General features: G+C 48.2%; 1 pseudogene; it reads right to left on the reverse strand.

Annotated features, from left to right (window-relative positions):
- Positions 1-12976, reverse strand: part of LOC146822193 (uncharacterized) — a 40923-nt pseudogene extending 27947 nt beyond the window's left edge.
- Positions 12977-20229: the final 7253 nt, after the last annotated feature.

Here is a 20229-nt window from a genome sequence, read left to right on the forward strand (position 1 = left end):
TGATTTTATTGCAAAGAGGCTGGGAATAATTATTGTCCAAATCACAAGCTTTAGGGCAAATAAAATCTTGCAAAATTTGATGGAGAATTTTAGGGGCGTTGCCTGCCTGACTTAGCTGAGAGGCTATATAGGATTTGCGAGCTTGTTTTATTTAATTATGGTAAAGGGTGCGAGCAGCTCTGTAGTTCACTTTATCAGTGTCAAGGTGAGTACGACGCCACCTTCTTTCCAGGTTTTTGCAGCGGCTTTTAGTTGTACGTAATTCGGGAGTAAACCAGACAGCCAGATAGCTCCTGGGAGCTTTAGTACAGGTCTTTACAGGGGCAATATGAATGAATATGAATATGAATGCTCAATGCATTCATATTCAGAGTGCTTTGTATCCAAATATTCTTGAAACGGTATGTACTGTGGAACCTTCTCCTGAAAACTGACTTGGTTGTCTGCTTTCAGCAAGGCATGTGCTATTTTTCTCCCTCAGTTTCTATGTACGTGTCTAAGTTTGGCATGCCCCTCTCCCTGTAGGTACCTTACAATAGGGGCACTAAGGTTTTGTTGTACCACTAGATTCTAGATAGCATCCGGTTCAGAATTCGGTGTTTGGCTGCTGCTAGAGCAATGTTCATGGCCAGGTCATTGTCAGCCTTCTCACAGCTGGTTGGTTAGTATCATACAGACTCACTGGGTGGCTGTGCACTTGGGGGAATATTTATCAAGGTTTTGCTCTAGCTTTGCATCATGTAGTGTGACATAAGGCCGGTGCAAGTAGTAAGTCATATTTAAAGAATGACATATCTACATAAAAGCATTGATATTTTAAGGATTGTGTGGTGCAAAAGCTGAGGCGAATCCTGCTGTGTCATGCAGAAATTAATATATGCAATATAGGCATTCTCAGTGGTATTTATAAGTGTAGCACTGCTTCACACATTGTGTACAATTGCAACGCAAAGCTGGGAATGTGCCAGAATTACTGCACATTGGCAACTCAGGCGCAGGAAATGATGCAGTGGTTGTAGTACAAATACCTCACCATCACAGGACACTCTGGTAAGCTCAACTATGCTATGGAGGTTGTTTATACTGCAATTTTCAGTAGCTGGGAGACAACGACATAGGCAGTGAAGTTGGAAGGAACGTGTTTTTGGCAGCGCATATCCCTCATTGACATCAGGGAGGAAGAGGTCATACAGTTTTAAAGACTCAAGGGGAAGTCCATCAAGGAAATGCTGGAGAAGATAGCACAAAGTCTCCAGACAGCAACTGCACAGACCAATTCCATCCCACCACACTGGCTTTGCTTCACTTGTTGGTATTTTACAGGGAGCATTTTCTGTGTTTCTCCCATCTGTGTTGGATGCCATCATAAAAGTCTCACAACTGTGCCTTCTTTTCCCCAAAGCTAGCTTCTACACAATTGCTGGATTTCCAAAAGCACGTGGTGTCATAGATTGCACACATGTTCAATTTGTGACCCCTACAGCAACATTGAACCTGTGCAGAAACTGTAAGCATAACCTACTACATCAATGTCCATGTGATAGTGGGCTGTGGTATGTTCCCTATGTAGCGCATTGTCATTTTTCCCTGTGATAGTCTAACTGTGCACATAGTAGTCTGCTTTTGTTCTGCACATAATAAAATATAACATGCTTGTTTTTGAGCCACATTGTTATTTCACAAATAGGTTGCACATGTTTTGGTATTTGGTTCTTCTGCCTGGGACTTAGAACATTTCCTACAATGTCAAACAACACTGCTTCTTGTTATTCTCTGTGGTCCAAGACTAACATCTAGACATAATAGGCGCTGTTTTTTAACACACACATGTGATCATATAGGCAGTGACTTGTCATTTTGTAAACAGAAAGAAGACATTCTCGAAGAGCATAGGTCCCAACACGAGAGAGCTGTGCCAGCTGAGATGTAGAACAGCTACCTATGTATGGCAGGTATGGGCTTTGCCACTAATCCCAGGGATCTATAAAATAACATTGTGCTTCTATAGCGAGGGTAGACTTAGGCAGATCTATCAGTCAATATGACAGGGCTTTTTATTGTGTATGGCCTCTTAATCATGCTAACCACATAATTTACCTGCAAATGTTTTCTAATTGCAGTGCAGCTGTTACATAATAGAGCATGATAGTTTCAAAAAATATTATAAGCTTTCTTCACGTCTCTTTTTTTATTCTGGACATGATTGAGTGAGAGAATGAAAGGTGATGACCTGCTACCGAAATCCCTGAGAGGGCCTAGAGTGTTGTGTTCTGGGGTGCCAATTCGCTTGTCTCTCTGGAAAGGAAAAGGGGGGAAGCGAGGCACGATTAGCAAGTCAGATTTAGGCCCAAAGGTACTAATGGTGTATGGTGACTCAGTCCCTACATATTGATGCTCCTGTGGACCCAGACATTGTTCTATTTCTGAACAGAATACCTGCAACATGGCCCCACCAACTCTTAGTCTGGTACTTATTTATGGGTCTCCTGAGTAGTACTTTTGCGTGTCCATAATACTCTTCCACCTTCCACCGGAGACGTCAGTGGTACCAGGCATTAATCCTCCACAGTGTTTAGGAAGCACCTAATTATGTTGGGTTTTTTCAAGCTTGAAATTTGAAAAGAATAAAGCCCACTTTTGTGTTGCACTTCATTTTCCATATTGTTTAGATTATGGCAAAGTCACAATCTCTTGTTATTCTAGTGAATTGCAGACCGACTGTCCATGCTCATTTAATTCAATCTGGACTTGCTAATGTAGGTCGTGTTTTTATCTTTGTGATAGAAGGGGACTCCGCTTACCATTTTGAAGTTTTTTATTCTTGGGTTGAATTTACAGCAGTTGATGGTTAAATAAATACATTCATACATACACAGCACCAGCTGCATCATATCTATACAAAGCAAATGTGCTTGTGGAAATACCTTTGTCTTATTGGGAAGTCCACACTTTGTTCCTTGACACCCTTCCACATGTACTCAAACCTGTAAGCTTTGGTCACCTTATTAATTACGATGCGACCTGGCCAGCTTTAGTCGGATATATACAGTTCCTTGATATGACTAATCAAAATCATGTGCAATGTTAATCCTTATACCACGCACCCGCTTCGATCCCCTTAGTAATTACGATTTGACCTGGCCAGCTTTTGTCAGATATATACCGTTCCTTGATATGGCTAATCAAAATCTTGTGCAATCACTAATTTCACGCACCTTGTTGGCGCAACCAGCAAGGGTTGACCTGCTGGGGCAAGCCCAGTCACCTGCAGTGCCTACAATAAGTTTGTAATTGTTCATTCTGCTATGGGCAAAAGACCCACCAATTGTGAGGAAATTCCATTTTGGATCAGCCAAAAAATGTATCAAATTGAAGATTGAAGTTGTATTTTCCCTTACGGGACGACAAAACAAGCACAGAATATTGACTATGTGGTTAACTAATGGTATGGTTCCTGGAATCTGAGACTGTAACACCTGGGGGACAGTTTTTGCCGCTGTTTATACTATCTGTCATGGCACTCCCTCGATGTCTGTCTTACCAGGCATCTTGAAACAGATACAAAACAAACACAGGATTTGAGGATGAAACTAATAGGAAACTTTCCTGCAGCATTCGTAATGATTCTGTCTAACGTTAAAGGTGAAGCAGAATCTCTGGCTATATGCCAGAGGCTAGCAGCAGTTGCACAAGTCAACCATGAAGGTGAGTTGCCTATAATTATTGCTGATGTGTACTTATCCCTAGGACACAATCATTTGGAAAACAGACCTACAAAACCACCTCTTGGCATACCTAGTACAGACAAGGAAGCCAAGTAAACCCACAAGTTTGTTAAAAAACAATGGGATAAATCTAAACACCCTCAGAAATGTAAGCCTCGCTGAGATTTTCCGCCCCAGGAGTCCTCAGAGAGATGGTATGATTTTTGTGATCACACTAAAATCAAAAATCCTGGCAGTTTTCAGGTTCCTGATACACGTTCTATAAATTCCTTCCAGGAATTGTCTGACCAGCAATATGACAGATGAGGGTAATCTGAACGCAGACAAGAAGAGTACGTGAAACTAGAAAGGGAGACACCTGCTCATCTGACTTGAAAATACAGAAGGAGGAAAGGCCTAACTGCTAAAGATGCCACAGCACGTGAGAACTGTCCTCCTGAACAGGAGTTAGGGGGTGGCTCTCCTCAACAGCACAGCAGAAGTCGCCATGGTGCACCAGAATCTCTAGCAGTTTCTGGTAGTAAAAGCAACTGATTTCTTTATTATAGTTGAGCCCATAGCGCTTCCTGATAGATAATATATTCTCGACATTCAAATAGAGGGTGACGTCCAGTGCACCATTAAAGCAATACTATGGGGAAATTTCACTTTATCCTATGACATCTTTGTAGCAGAAGTCGATTGGCTCCCAAAGTTTGTACAAAAATCTTCCCAATGAGAGGATGTTATTCTTTCTTTCTTTTCTGTCCTTGTCCTTCAACAAGTCAAACAAGCTTATTCGAAAGAATGGGCTCTTGCACTACTCCCTCTTCTATATCACAGTCCTATCGTCTGGGATAAGGAATCACCTTATCATATTATACCCTTAGGGTCCAGCCCACAGGTGCTAGCACAATACCATATAAAACGGGATGCCAGGGCACAAGTTAGAGAAATACTCTCGCCAATTTGAGTACCAGAGGAAATTGAACCCTGTGTCTCTCTGATGAATAATCCTCATTTTCCTGTTTTGAAACACACATACCACATAGTCTTAGAATATAGACATTTAACCCCTTTGTTGCACCCGTCAGCCAAGGGTCGTTTCGAGCACTACCTCGGTAGTGCTGCGCACGTCTGTTGGCCGACACGGCCCCGCCCACTCAATGGAACACCCTGCAGTGGAATTACTGCCGCGGTAAACGGGTTAAATAGTCATACACACACTATTGTCGTGCAAAACACACATAGTACAGCATTAATTCAGAATGTAGTTCTTAAAAAGTAAAAAAAACACTTTAGATATATCCAATGGTTTCTTCAGCCACAATCCAGCGCTTGAAAGCAAGGATTCTACACCCTTCTGGCCACTCGGCTTTCAAATGAGATATGCAAGGCTTCCCATCGGCTGCAGGAATAGCCCAGGATTATTTGCTGCTCACGTAATGCTAATTCTACACGATATTGGTCCAGATGCATTGTCCTATGTAGATGAATCAACTCTACATTTGGACAGAGTAGATCGCTTAATATTGGGATTTGCTGAACTTGGCTATAAGTTCGACTTCGGGAAATCTAATATAGCTTTTCTGAGTGTCCTTTTCCTAGGAAATGAACTTCCACACAAGGGAAAGGGCCTCCTTGCACCTCATTTTTGGGAGAAGTGTACATAGTTGCAACCTCCAACTGCATTAAAGAAATTACAGTCCCTGCTAGAATTTCTTAATTGTGGCAGAACATACATACCATATTTGCACAATGCATTTAATCACTTTATGAATTAATACAACCTGATTTTTCCAATGCATGTTTGACACCACAACACGGATACACTCAGATCATTACAATCTGACTTACTTGCTACACGTCACGATTTTACCTGGTGTCTATTGCATATAAATCACCCTAATATTTCAGTGGCGGATATGTGTTTTGCTTCAAATGAAAAATTAATGATTTCAATGCAGATGACTATCCTAAAATAATGGCCACATGCACAAAGTAAATGCATCATTGTTGTTACTCCTGTGCCAGCCTTAGAGGCATGTCACTAAAGCAAGCATTCCAAATGTAAAGGCCCTCCATCCTAGATGGATACAGTGGGCTACATCCTTATCAGCGGTTAATGTAAACTTTGTCTTCGACCTGTCTCAGCACATGGATCACTAAATAGTGGCTCCAATAACACGGGTGCAGGTTGGCTGGCTACTTTCTCAACATCAGCTGAGACTTAAGATCATGTCTGTGGAGACTGAATCTTTCTTGGATTTGTTGGCATTTGAATTTGCAAGTGACATTATGGATACCTCCGATGCACTTTAATTTGGTTACATTTTCTAAACTGACATGTTCGTTTTCATATTATAAATATGACTTTTTTTTATAACAGGCTGAGTTGAAATGCTTTGAAAGTATGACCTCACTATTATTATTTAGTTAGTCGTCGTGCTACTGTCCTGACCCAAGGGAGGGTTTCGTGTGTTCCCTATGCAGCCCATTGTTGTTTTTTACTATGTTAGCATACCTGTGCACGTTGCAGGCCGCTTTTGCTTTGCACACATTGCAATATATCCTGCTTGTTTTTAAGTCAGATCGGCTGCACATGTGTTGGTATTTGATTATTCTGACCGGGATTTATTTGGAGCATTTGTATACACGGTTAAACACTGCTCCCTGTTATTCACTGTGATCAGACATTAACATCAAGACATAATAGAGAAATCCAGCTGCTGTTTTTGAACACACAATTTTTATCATATAAGCTGGGACTTGTTGTTTTGAAAACAGAAAGAAGACATTCTCACAGAGCAATGGTCCTGAGATTAGAGAGCTGCGCCAGCTGAGATGTGAAACAGCTAATTATGTATGCCATGTATGGGGTAAGGGTGGGCGGAATTTGCGAAAGTGCCTTACGCAAAATATCGCGAAACGGCCAAAAATCTCCGCGATCACGTGAAATTTCGCGTGATCGCAGAGATTTTGTGCTGATTAATCCGTTACTGAATTTGACCTTCAACTCGAGCACCTGCTTTATATATATCTGTAAGACTTACATATATAAATAAAGCAGGTGCCCGAGTTGAAGGTCAAATTTAGTATAAGTGCTTCCTGTTGAGGTTTAATTTTTGTGTGTAAGAATGGCTAAGACAGGACGGTTCATGATGTCATGCCGCAGAGGTCAGTGGGGCAACAACAGGAAAAACTCCCACTGCTCAAGTGGTGAAAAGCTCAATCCGAAGGCCACATCCGCACCAGTTTAGTTTAGTTATAACGTTTTTGGATAGATTACAGATAGAACCGTCAGAAAACAGTTGAGCAAATGCATGTATAAAACAAGCTGTGTCCTTGTTGCAGTATTTACACATTAAATGCTATTTGTTGAAAAGCATTCCAAAGTTTAATTAAAGTAACCTCTCGTAAATGGTTGACTAAAAGATGCAAACAGCAAATGAAACATGGGCAGGAATTTATAGCGAGTAGCTGTGGAGTGAGTCCTAAAGAAGTATCAAGAGCCAACATAGATTAAAATAGAAATGAAGATTTGAATCCAATTAATCAATGTAAACCTACCTCTGCTTATTAAAAAAAAGAGCGTCTAAGTCGCATTACAAAGCAGACCTCATCAGTAAATATTACATTTGACAAATGACGATCAGCATGTGTTTTCCAGACTGGTTGAATGAATGTGTGCTTGTCATAGTGTTGATGTAGTGCTTGCGGTCTTTGTTTCAGCCGCGAAGCATGCTGGGGTCCTCTGCGTCACCGCGTCGGTGGATGACATACGCTTCCAAGCCACTGTACGCAGGATCACGCTTCGCCCTCTGAGAGGGACAAAGGAGATGATCGCGCAATAATCAGTCCACGCAAGGTACTTTGCGTAAAAGGCCATTTTATTAGGACAGGGTTGGACAACCATAACCAGAAACATAACACAAATCCCCAACAATCCCCAACAACAACATTCCTCACTACCCATACTCTCCAAGACTCCAACTACTCCATACCCACTTCACACCGCAACCTTCTCACTTCCTTTCGCTTCCTCACTTCTCCTCCAAAACTCCACCCCCATCTCCATTCGTCGTCCACTGCTCTGACGCACCCCCACGTTCTCCCCCGTATCCCCCTCCCCGGGAGGGTGAGTATGCCCGTCATGGACTCCTCCCCCCTCCCCAATCCGCCCCACACACACACACACAACCCGTCCTAAACTGGCACGCTGAAAAACATGACCTCCTCAACTAGTCATGTAATTGCCGGGTGGGTGGGTGGCCAACGCTCCACTAACTACCCTCCCTGAGGCGCTGGGGAATGGAAGAGGAAGGACTTCCTCTTCCTGCCCCTTTTAACCCTACCTGCGACCCCACCCCTTATCCCACCCCTTCCTCCCCTGTCCTTCCTTCTGCGCGAACTCCCCGGGGGAAGACTAGACCGCTGGTCTTACTTCCCCCGGGGGCCTCCTCGCGCAATAATCAGTCCACGCAAGGTACTTTGCGTAAAAGGCCATTTTATTAGGACAGGGTTGGACAACCATAACCAGAAACATAACACAAATCCCCAACAATCCCCAACAACAACATTCCTCACTACCCATACTCTCCAAGACTCCAACTACTCCATACCCACTTCACACCGCAACCTTCTCACTTCCTTTCGCTTCCTCACTTCTCCTCCAAAACTCCACCCCCATCTCCATTCGTCGTCCACTGCTCTGACGCACCCCCACGTTCTCCCCCGTATCCCCCTCCCCGGGAGGGTGAGTATGCCCGTCATGGACTCCTCCCCCCTCCCCAATCCGCCACCCAGGGAACCCCCGGAGGGCGGTTACCTGCCCCACCCCACACAAGTGCACCTTTCGCCCTCACCTCCTCCTACACCAGATCGACTCATTCCACAGCCCACTGATAAAATCCCTCATCTCCATCATATAGTAGGCGTTTCCCATGTGCGAAAGGTGCACGCCATCAGCCCTAAAAAGCAAGGGCTCTTCAAGCCGCAGACCAGGATGCGCCAGCACCTTGATCCCACAGTCCTCACAAAAAACTCTCATTGCCCTATTTAATTTTCTGCGGGCGCGTTCCACCGCAGCGGGCTTCAGCGCCCCCCTCCAAAACTTCCTGGGAATGAACTCTGTCCACACAATACAGGCGCCAGCCAGATTGCGTTTGATCGCTGCCAAGTCCCGCTGCATTAAGTAGATCAATGACACCGCCGACTGTCGCACCAGATCGTTCTCTCCCAGGTGAATGACAAGCAGATCCGGACAGCCCTGCTGCGAGACCTTCTTCGTGAGCCAAGGCAAAAGTTCTCCCCATCGCATCCCACTCCTACCCCACCAGAAAACCTCATGACTGCAGCTTCTCAGGCCCAGGCTACGCCCGTACACCTGCCTGTCAGCAAACTTGGCAGCCCAATGCACAAATGAATGTCCCACTATCCAGGTAACCGTCTTGGCTCCAGGACCCCCAACACAACCTACGAAGAAAAAAGGAGCATTAGAAACAAGAAAGGGGCACACAAAACGCTCACACTGCCGCCGCGCACCCTTCCGTCCTACTTCCTCACGTACCGCTCGCAGCAGCGCGAACGCCATCTACCAATCCTCCTGATCTTATCCCAGGACCAACCCAGCCGTGCCACCGCCGTCGCCGCGCCGATCCGGAAGGAGTGAGTCCCAAACCCCGCCGGGTCTCTCCCTAAGCGCCGCAACGCCCTGCGCAGCACCGCCAAGAGCTGGTAAGCCGTGACCCGTTTCCCAGAAGCATGACAGAAAATTTCCCCCGCCAAACGGCCACGCTGCCCGCAAAAACTGCTCCACTCCCGCACCGGGCAAGCTGCCAACTCCCCCGACTCATTCAGCCACACCCACGTGCCCCTGCCAACCTGATCCGTCTTGGAACGCCCCAGCCATATCCCCAGGCGCCCCCCATCCACACATACATCCTCGAACCTCAACCCCACCCCCCCCCTACCCCCCAACAACTCCGAAACCCGAAATGCCCCAAAGAACATCCACGTCATACACAGGCGGAACAACGCCAACTCATACCGATCGTAACACAAAACCCCCAACTCTCCCAAAACATCCACCAACAGGCCAAAAGTGATCGCCTGGCGCAACGGCGCTCCCACCCGCCCCCCCCGCTCCCTTGTCCAGCCCTTCAGCATCCTGCTCAGCAACTCACCCTTGGCCGGATCAAAACCCAGATAGATCTTCCCATAGAAAGAAATCCCTGCCAATTTGCCTGCAATTGTCACTGACGACAAACCCCTGTCCATGCAGTGCAAAACATAGCGCACGACACCCGCTTCACACTCACCCTGAGACATCCGCCAGTCCTCCCGCGACCAACCCAAAAACGCCCCCAACTCCACCCATGCCATACGATAAGTCCGCCGCGTGGACTCGGCAACAGACTGCTCCACCAGATTCACCACTCTCACTCCCCCCAGCTCCAGATACCCTCCGGCACCTTGGTCTTGGCAAAGTCCGCTCCGGGCGCCAACCTTCGGAAACGCTGCCACTGCGAACGAGACAATGCATCCGCGATGTCATTGCTAACGCCCGGCACATGTTTCGCGCGAAACAGCACATTCAAGCGCAAGCACAGCAGCATAAAACTTCGCAGCAAGCGCAGCACCCGCAGGTCCCTCGCCCTCTGATGGTTCACCAGTTCCACCACCGTCATGTTGTCCACATGAAAAAGCACCGACCGGTTCCGGAATTCCTGCCCCCACACCTGCAACGCCACCAACAACGGAAAGAACTCCAGAAACGCAATGCTCCTGCCCTGTGCCAACCAGTGCGCCGGCCACTGCTCCGCACACCACCGACCATCCCAGAACACACCAAAGCCGCGCGCCCCAGCCGCATCCGAAAAAATCTGCACCTGCCACACCATGTTGTCATCTGCAAAGTCCAAGGAGACCCCATTGAAGTCACTCAGGAACCCCTGCCACACTCGCAGATCCGCCCGGACACCCACCGAAATCCGCACCCTGTGATGGGGCAACACAGCCCCGGACATGGCCAACCCGAGCCGCCTGCAAAACGTCCTGCCCGCCCGCACCACTCGGCACGCAAAGTTCAGCAAGCCCAACAAACGCTGGACGGATCTCAGATCAATCTTCCGTTGCACCATCACTTGGCTCAGACACTCCTGTATCTCCAAAACCTTCTGCTGGGGGAGGCGCGCCATCCACTCCACAGAATCCAATTCAATCCCCAGAAACGCCAGACAACAACTGGGCCCGGCCGTTTTTTCCGGTGCCAACGGCACACCAAACTCCCCCGCCATCCTCTGAAACTGGCCCAAAGCCGCCCCACATTCCCCCGTCTGACCACGGCCTACGAACAAGAAATCATCCAAATAGTGGGACACCAGCCGGTGCCCCGCCCTGTCAGTGAAGGCCCATTGCAAAAAGGAACTGAAAGTCTCGAACAGAGCACAGGAGATCGCGCACCCCATGGGCAACACCTTGTCCACAAAAATGGCCCCACCGAACTGCATGCCCAGCAACGAGAAATCCTCCGGGTGAATCGGCAGAAGGCGAAACGCCGACTTGATGTCACACTTGGCCAATTCCGCCCCCCGCCCACACAGCCGCACCAATCCAATCGCATCATCCACCGACGCATACAACACCCGGGAATCCTCCTCCGCGATGAAATCATTCACCGACCGCCCCTCAGGCCAAGACAAATGGTGGATCAAGCGAAACTCGCCAGGTTCCTTTTTTGGAACCACCCCCAACGGGGATATGATGAGTTCGGGCAGCGGCCACGTGTCAAACGGGCCGGCCACGCGACCTTCCAACACCTCTTTGCGCAATTTAGCCTCCACGACTTCCGGCAACTCTTTGGCTGACCGCAAATTCTCTGCCCACCTGCACTCCCGTGGCCCCTGGTACCCTACTCGAAAACCTTCCGTGAACCCCCAAAACAGCCGCAGCGCCGCCACCTGATCAGGGTAGCGGGAGAGCCACGGACCCATGGCCTCCACACTAACCGGTGTAGGAGCCCTTTGGCCCAGCCTGCCCCCTTCCTTTCGTGACCCGCCATTGCTCGGACGGGGTGGCCAAGGTGAAACACTGCGTGACCGGGTGCTTGCCACCACACTTAGAACACTCATGTTTGAATTTGCAGGGGTGGCGGGTGCAGAATCCCTTGTTGAAATTCCAACACGCCCCAGTGGTGGCTCCCCCACTCTTTGCAGGCTGCCCGGTTGCGCCGGCAGCGGCAGCCTGTCCTCCCGCACCCCCAGCTCCACTTGCGCCCCCTCCCGCCCCCCCCGAGGCGGGACGGGACTGAAAAGACCGATAAGCCACCGGAAGGTCACTCGCAGTGTGTGTGGCCGCAGAGGACTGCGTGGAGGCCATCCACTGCACCCACAGCTCCTGATCTACCTCTCCCCAGGGCTTGTCCGGGTTGACGCTGACCCTCGCCCGAAATTCCTCATCATAACTTAGCCAGGCAAAACCCCCAAAGTGCATCTGCGCTTTTCTGATGATATCCATGTATTTGAACAACGCAATCGCCCTATCCGTATGCTTCTCGCAATAAATACTAGCATAAATCAGGAAGGCCGACGTCCAATTCTCCATAGTTATCGGCACCCGTGGCCGCCGTGTCAACTCCCACTCCTCCTCTTTCGACCCCTCTTTCGCCTGAATCTCCCGATGCAACAATTTAAAGACATCCACATATTCGTGTTTCCAAATCCTGCCCCTTGTCTTTTCAGACAGATGGGACCCCAGGGGCATCGCCAACCCCATATACGGCAGCTTCTTCTTATGCTTCTCACCCCCTTCCTCCTTCCCATCTGTCGCCTTCTCCGTCTGAACACCAGCTCCCACCATTCGCTTCACATCCCCCTCCGGGGGCCGCCGCCTTAGCCGGCACCTGCGGCTGCGCCGCCTCTCCCACCTCCCTCACCAACCCATCCCCCCACCCCCACAGACCTACAAGACTTCTTACGCCCCCGCCCAAGCCCCTCATCCCACGCCCCCCACCACGTGCTCTCACCTGTCAAAATGCGTGGCACCTCCTGCGCCCGTCCGCCTGGACCCGGGGCCGACACCCTCGCCGCTGGCGCCTTGCTGCAGCCGGCTTTGCCGTCCTGGAAAACACCAAACTTTCTCGTTGCCACCGGCCCCGTCACCTCACGCACCTCGCCTTCTTCCAACTCTTCACTTTCCGACTCATAATCCAGCTCTTCGACCACCACAGGCTCACTAGGCTCCATGCGCACCTCACGCACTACCCGCTTCATTCCTTTTCCTTTCTCTCCAAGGACAAACTCATACTCCGGCGCCGATGATGCGCGCTCCCTCGATGGAGGGCAGGCCGCCGCGGACCCCCCTACTGCTTCGTCCCGGCGTCTGGAGGCCGTAGTGCGCCCCGCCGGCCCACCCCGGCCTCTACCAGCAATCAGCGCTGGCGTGGATCCCGCCCCCCCCTCGTGACCGGCATAGTCCGAGGGGGCCCCAGCGCCACCAGGTCTCTGAGACGTCAAGTCCGTCCCTGCCTCATCCAGCCACACCCAACGCCCGCGCCCCCGAGCCGGCCCTGCCCCTCCCCCGCGGGCCACCACCCCTCCCCCGCGCGCCACCGCCCGGGCCGCCGCGCGCTCCTCCTCCCTCTCCCTAGCCGCGCACATCTCCTCCCAGCGCCGCTCCGTATCTTCAATCAGCCGCCGCTGCTCCCGGATACGCTCCTCTAACGACATCTCGGCCCAACAGTCGTCCCACCGGCCCTCCCCCGCGGCCCGCGCCCCACGACCGCGGCCTGCGCCCCCGGAGGGGCCAGGCGTCACCAGCCCCGTCCCCCGGCCCCCCACAGCCTTCGCCGGGCCCTTGCCTTTGCCTCCCCGCCCCCCACCCTTCCCCTTGCCCCCACCCCCCTCGACCGGCCCCTGGTCCCCCCACCCACCGCCCTCGCCCCCCGCGGACTCGCTCCCCGAAAGATACAGGGAGAAATCATCCCCAACCCGCTCCTCCGCGTCCTCCGCCAAGTCGCTGTCCTCACTGTAGTCCACCAGGCACGAAGCCCCCCCGCTGCCCCCGGCCCCCGCCCCCACCCGGACCAACCGCGCCTCCACAGCCCCACCCTTACCCTCAACAGCCCCCCCGCCCCCCCCCACAGGCACCTCTGCGGACGAACCCAGCGCCGGGAGGCTCAGACGCCTATCCCCTGGCTTCCCCCCAGGCCCTGCCTTCTTGCCCCCCCCCTCGCGCGCCCACCGCGTGTTTCTTGGGAGGCGGTTCCTCCATACAGGCAACAACGGCCGCGGACGCCGAACGCGGGGTCCTGGACATCCCCACCCACGCCTGCTCCAAAACACCCGGCCGCAGAAGGTCCGCCCTCCCCGCACGCCCCAACAGTTGTAGCGCCGCCCGCACCGCCGCCTCATCCGGCGTCTGGCCCCCACCCGACTCCATGACAACGCGCTCCGCGCCAACCACCGCTCCGCCCCCGCCGACTCCACCCGACACCCGCAGGCCGCCACACGTTGCCAAACGAGGCAGCCCAGATATCGCTCGCTACACAGACACACTACGCTCACCGTCGCAAAAAACACGCCCCCGCCGATCCTCCGCAGCTCCGCAGGCCCCGCACCGCGCACCAACGCTCCACTAACTACCCTCCCTGAGGCGCTGGGGAATGGAAGAGGAAGGACTTCCTCTTCCTGCCCCTTTTAACCCTACCTGCGACCCCACCCCTTATCCCACCCCTTCCTCCCCTGTCCTTCCTTCTGCGCGAACTCCCCGGGGGAAGACTAGACCGCTGGTCTTACTTCCCCCGGGGGCCTCCTTAACCGGGTCGGGGGCATTGATGATAGTGTTCAATGACTCCCTCCTGGAGCAAGGGTCGTTCTTTGAGCGTCTGCCAGGGCTTGGGCCAAGTCCCCCTGAGTCTGAACACAAGAGTCCGAGGTAACCAAGCGTTCTGGGTGCAGGTCTGTGACGTCAGGAGTGTGAGAACACTTTATTCCTATTCAGAGTGATTTTAAAACTCAGTGCGCTGTAAAAATAATCTACATGCTGGCGAGGCAAACTGGAGAAAGCAAATCGGTTTTATGTGCTAATTTTTCTTTTGACATGAATTTCTGGAAAGATGTTTTCAAGAGGATCTCATTAGTGACAGAAGATGTAATTATTATTAAGGGTGGGCGACAATTTCCGCTTCCCTCGCGGATCGTGGAAGTTTCGACATTTTAGCGTTCCGCGCGGAACGCGAAAATGTCGAATTTTCGCAATTTACGCGAGCGGAATGGAAATTGTCACCCACCCTTAGCATGGGGTTCACCACTAATCCCAGAGATCTCTAATACATCACTGTGCTTCTATATTGAGGGTAGGCTTAGACAGATCTGTCAGTCAATATGACAGGACATTTTATTGTGTATGATCTCTTAATGATGCTAACCACATTATTGACCTGCATATGTTTTCCACTTGCTGCACGGCTGTTACATAATAGAGCACAATAGATTCCACAAATATTGTAATCTTTCTTTGTGTCTCTTTTTATTTATTGTGGACATGTATGAGTGAGAGAAAGAGAGGTGACCTGCTACGGAAATCCCTGATGTCAGGACACTCATCTGGAGAAATAGTCCGCAGAGTCGATGTTGAGCCCTACTCACTCCCAGCCCAATGCCCGATCAAGGAATTATAATCTCAAACCAGGTTCTGTCCTAGGTGGATAGGGGGTTAGGACAAAGTAATACAAGAGACAAAGACTTGCACCCTCAGAGTGGTGTCTAGCTCGCTATGCTGCTCAGGAAAGCCCTAAATGTCTTCTTTAAGGGTGCGTCTTCTAGGGGTGTAGAGGAGAATAACAAAGGAGAATAAAAACACAGAGTATATTAGCATTGATACACATTTACATAGTTAGTTCAAATAGCATTTGAACAATGGAAGTACTTACATTCAGAGATTTTCAGAATAACACAGAAAATGCATAGTCTTTTAGTTCTTGCGGGATATTATTACCCACTCCTTTCATGAGCTTCAAATAACAGTTCACAGGTTTACCTCTGTCAGCATATTACGTCATATGCTTTTGTTATGTGACTGTTCTTCCATTTTTGAATTCTCCTTTTCCCTTTTTAAATGTTTGCAAATTGTCTCTTGAACTTCCGGCAGAATGTGTGGGTTTCTTATGTTGAGATAATTCACAAGTCTTAAAGTTTTTATTTTGTAGAATTGTAGCGGGTGAGTTTTTGAAAAGAAACAAAGAATAGTGCACTAACCTTTTTTTCTCTTCTTTTGCTTTGTCTTTCCTTTCATTGCAGGTTATGCCCTCACAATGCCGGGATGACTAACGGGTCAGCTCTAGAACAGCTGCTTTGCCACTGTTGCTCAGTGGTAGGTCTTTTCTGGAATGCAGGGATCGAAGAAGTCCAATGAGCTGCTCAGGGAAGTCTGTGGGGGCACACTTGTCATGAGGCCAGGTGAAGAACCTAGGATCAGGGAGATGAGGGTGCGATGATCCAGGAGAGTAGGAGGGTGGAGAAGGATTCTCTTTTCAGGAAATACAGCCAAGCACCGACTGTGATATGGCAGAGTATTCATAGGTAGCAGTTCTTTCTAGAAGGGCACGTGTTTATTTATCGTTCAATGGTTGTGGAAAGTCCCTGACTGCAAGCACGTGGATCATTACGTACAAGTCAATCACTCTGGAAAGTACCCTACATGAAAGTCACTGTATTGGTGGCAGTGAATCACTCTGGAAAGTACCAGACTGGAAAGTCTCTGACTGCAGGCACATGGATAATTATCACGCACATGAAAAACTGCAAACACGAAGATAATCTAAATGTTTGATTTAGGCAAAAGTGATATCACACTTAGACAAAATCCTTAACCTAAGGTGTGTGAGATTGAGGAGCAGCTACATAATTTATTAAGCAATGGGTTGTTGAACATGTGGTACATGCTTGGGCACAGGAATTAGTGATCATAAAACCTGAAAGGGTCTAAATTGTTGTGTGCTCGAGTGCCAATTCACTTGGCTGTCCGGAAAGGCTAGGGGTAAAGTAAGGCACTATTAACTACTCAAATTTGGCCCATAGGTACTGATGTGGTATGGTGACTCAGTCCCTACATATTGATGTTCTGTGGTCCCAGGTACAGTTCTTTTTCTGATTAGAATTCCTGCAATTCTATCTTGGAATGTTAATCAATGTCCTGGCAAACCTACCTGGAAGTGCACATGATGCATACATCTTCCGCCACAGTACCATCTATGAACAGTTTCTGAAAGACAGTTATGGGCATGGTCTACTCATTGATGAGGGAAGTTGAAATATACATAATACCAACTAAGAATTTGTAATGTATGACTTAATAGCCATCTCTGTGTCTGGATCTTGTGTCATGTGCACATAGTGAGAAGAACTTTCTCCAACATGTAGTCAATGATGTTCCATTGTGTGATTCCATCACTGTTCCAACAATGAGAGTAGGAAAAATACCACTGTGAGAAGTGTTGTGTCATCTCACATTGTGTGAGAGGATGCAAAAACAAGTTCTGCAATATTAAACAATAAAAAGACAAATCATGTGGTCCACAATTAAATTCAATATGTGTAGAAAGGATACATTTAAGCAAAGTTTGAGATGTGTGTATGTGATATGGTGGTGGAAGTCTGGATAAATTGTCAATGTTCCACTAAAATAACAGTTGTTGAACAAATCATGTGATCCTTAGCATATTTGTCACACATATGCTTTCATGATATCACAATGGGTCTTAGAGCATGACTGATCAAACCATCTATGTGGTGCAGACAGTGGTGCCTCGTAGTGATAAGAAGAGTCCCAACTTTATCACTAATCGCATGAAAAGAAGTATAGTCTCACCAGGGAACCTATCATCAAGGCAAGCTATAACAGAATCAGAACATGCATATAACAAATTAGTATAGAAGATTTCAGAAAAACATTCTTCATGATCCCATGTGGCCTCCAGCCTCTGCGGCAGGTAGATAGTGGGCAGGTAGATAGTGGGTGCCACATTGTATGCCTGAGATAGTGACGTTTTAATGGATTATGTTTGCTCTGGGAATCCCATTGGGCTTTGTAATTAAATAACGATGAAACCAAAGCATAAGATACAAATATTTATTGAATCACAGAGAACTGTCCTCTAGTAGTGAAGGTAGGCATGCCCACATTGGAACCAAAGTCAGCACAAACCTCACTTAACAGGGAGAAATTAAAGTTCATCAGGAAGCAAGAATAAATGTTGTAGATTAGAGTCAGCCCGCACAACTTCTGGAGTGTACACCTCTTCAGTATTATTGAGTCAATCTAGAAGGTCTTGAGAAAAGCATACGTGTTCTGTGATACGCTGTGGATAGTTAGCATTATAAAAATGAAAAATGAGGAACCTGCAGGAGTCGGGAAAAATAAGCAAATTGCACAATTTCATTAGGAGCGACAGTGTCAAGCTGTTGTATTTTGCAATGTAAACAACTAAGGAAATCTTTGCTTTCCGCGATCATGAAATAATTAGCGGGGAATTTAACCCACAATATCCATCTAAAAATAAGCTGTTACTATCCTCCCAAGTATTTTGAAAGCATATAATATTACATTTTTCAAAAATTACAGCAAGATGCAATTTGACCTTATACCCACCAGATCCACTATGTTTCAACACAGAATGTCTAGAGAGTAGGGTGGTCCTACATTCATGGTCAACCCCCACACTGTTATTGTCATCCATATGGGTAGGCTTCGGAAGGGTCAGTCAATCATTGGCTTCTAAGATACTCAAGGGATCACAATTGTTACATGTAGGTGTCATGTGGTCACATTTAGGCCAGAGCATGAACACCACCATTTTACAAGTTCACGTTTTAAAGTTGGCATCTTTCTTGAACATTGACATTAGACACACATTTGCTTACGTGCCTGTATGGATAATGTTCTATCAAACAACTTTGCATACATATACACTTCTTTGTAGGCATGTTATCAGTAGGCCTGGGGGGCCTACGCGGAACTCCGTGAAGTGACCAAAAACCTCAGCCGTGCTATGCGGAGATATGCAAGCGGCAGGGTGCATTACACTGCGACCATTTGTGCTGAATATTATCGCTGGGTGTTTGTCCCACACTGTAAAATCAACATGAACACCACCACACACAGTGCAAGAGGGTGCTGCTTCTTTCTGCTGCTCAAGTTAATGTTCTATTGGAGGGGCAGATTCCTCAACATGAACGGAAGGTTTCGCAACTCAAGAGATAGTGACCAACCACAACTGCCTGTGTTGAGAAATCTCGCTGGGAGGTGGTCTGGAGTAAGATTTTCCTCGCTTGCAAGCACCAACTTAATGTTGGCAAGCGTGAGCGAAGAAAAACTATGCTCCACTCCAGAAAAACTGTGCAAACTCTATGAGCGGAGTGGAATTTCACAGCCTTAAACATTTTGTACGAAAGCTATTTTCACCACGCAAAATGTTGTTGTTTGTTATTTTTCACTCAGAAACTGCTTTGTGAGGATAGAATCAATAATGACAGACTGACTGGGGCTTCGGCATGGTAATATGGGTGAAGTTTATTATAAAAACAACATCACTCCTTGGTTTAGTTAGAGGAGCATTTCGCTGACACTGTTGAGGTAACTCCATACTGGAACTCCAGCCCAGCTGATTCCTGTCTACCTCCTGAGAAGGATGGTGTCCAGCTCTACACCAAGACGGGCTCCCTGATGAAACATACCCACAGGTAACTGTGGAGTTAGATCACCCTTCATGGAAGCTGTCAGATTTACCCACCTTAGGCACACAAGGATAGGGAGTGCTAGGTATGAGCACTAATCTAATTGTTCTTATATGCAAGCATATATTATATGTAACAGCACAGTGGTTGAATTGTTCATCTTCTTTACCATTTCCATGATGCAGATTACTCCTTCTATTAATTATTGCATTACAAGTATTTTACACAAGAATCTTATTGCTTCAATAAATATTTTGAAATGCTAATACAAGTATTTCTAGTGTTTCTCTTTGGTCATGCGTGAGTTACCAAACAAAAGGGTTCTAGATCTGTTTCCACAATGTCTTTGGGAAGTCAGGGTTGCCATGTTCTGAGTTTGCACATATCACCTGTTACCTTGCTAGGTTAGGAGTACATATGCTGCACTGTGAGCTAGCCAGGAATAAGGCCAACATATCCTCATGGTGTGCGTGGACTTGCACAGATTTGAAATTTATGTTGTCCAACAAACGCACAGTGTTACTGAGAAAGTAAGAACTGTACCACAAAGGGACATTAAAGGTCTCCTTATTGGATTGGTGCTCCTTGATATAAGTCACTGGCATTGAGTGAGTTATGGTTGCACTTGGCAAAGTACTCCTATAGACAAACAAAGGAAGAGGCAAATCAGCAGAAGAGTCTCTCTGGTTGACCTTAAGTTTTCTTAACAATTGGCTGACAGTTTATGCATTATTAGAATCCACCACTACACATTCACCTTCAATGGTTTTTGGGGCTTACCCAACCATGAA

Source organism: Triturus cristatus, chromosome 6 (genome assembly GCF_964204655.1).
Source record: "Triturus cristatus chromosome 6, aTriCri1.1, whole genome shotgun sequence".
NCBI lineage: Eukaryota > Metazoa > Chordata > Amphibia > Caudata > Salamandridae > Triturus > Triturus cristatus.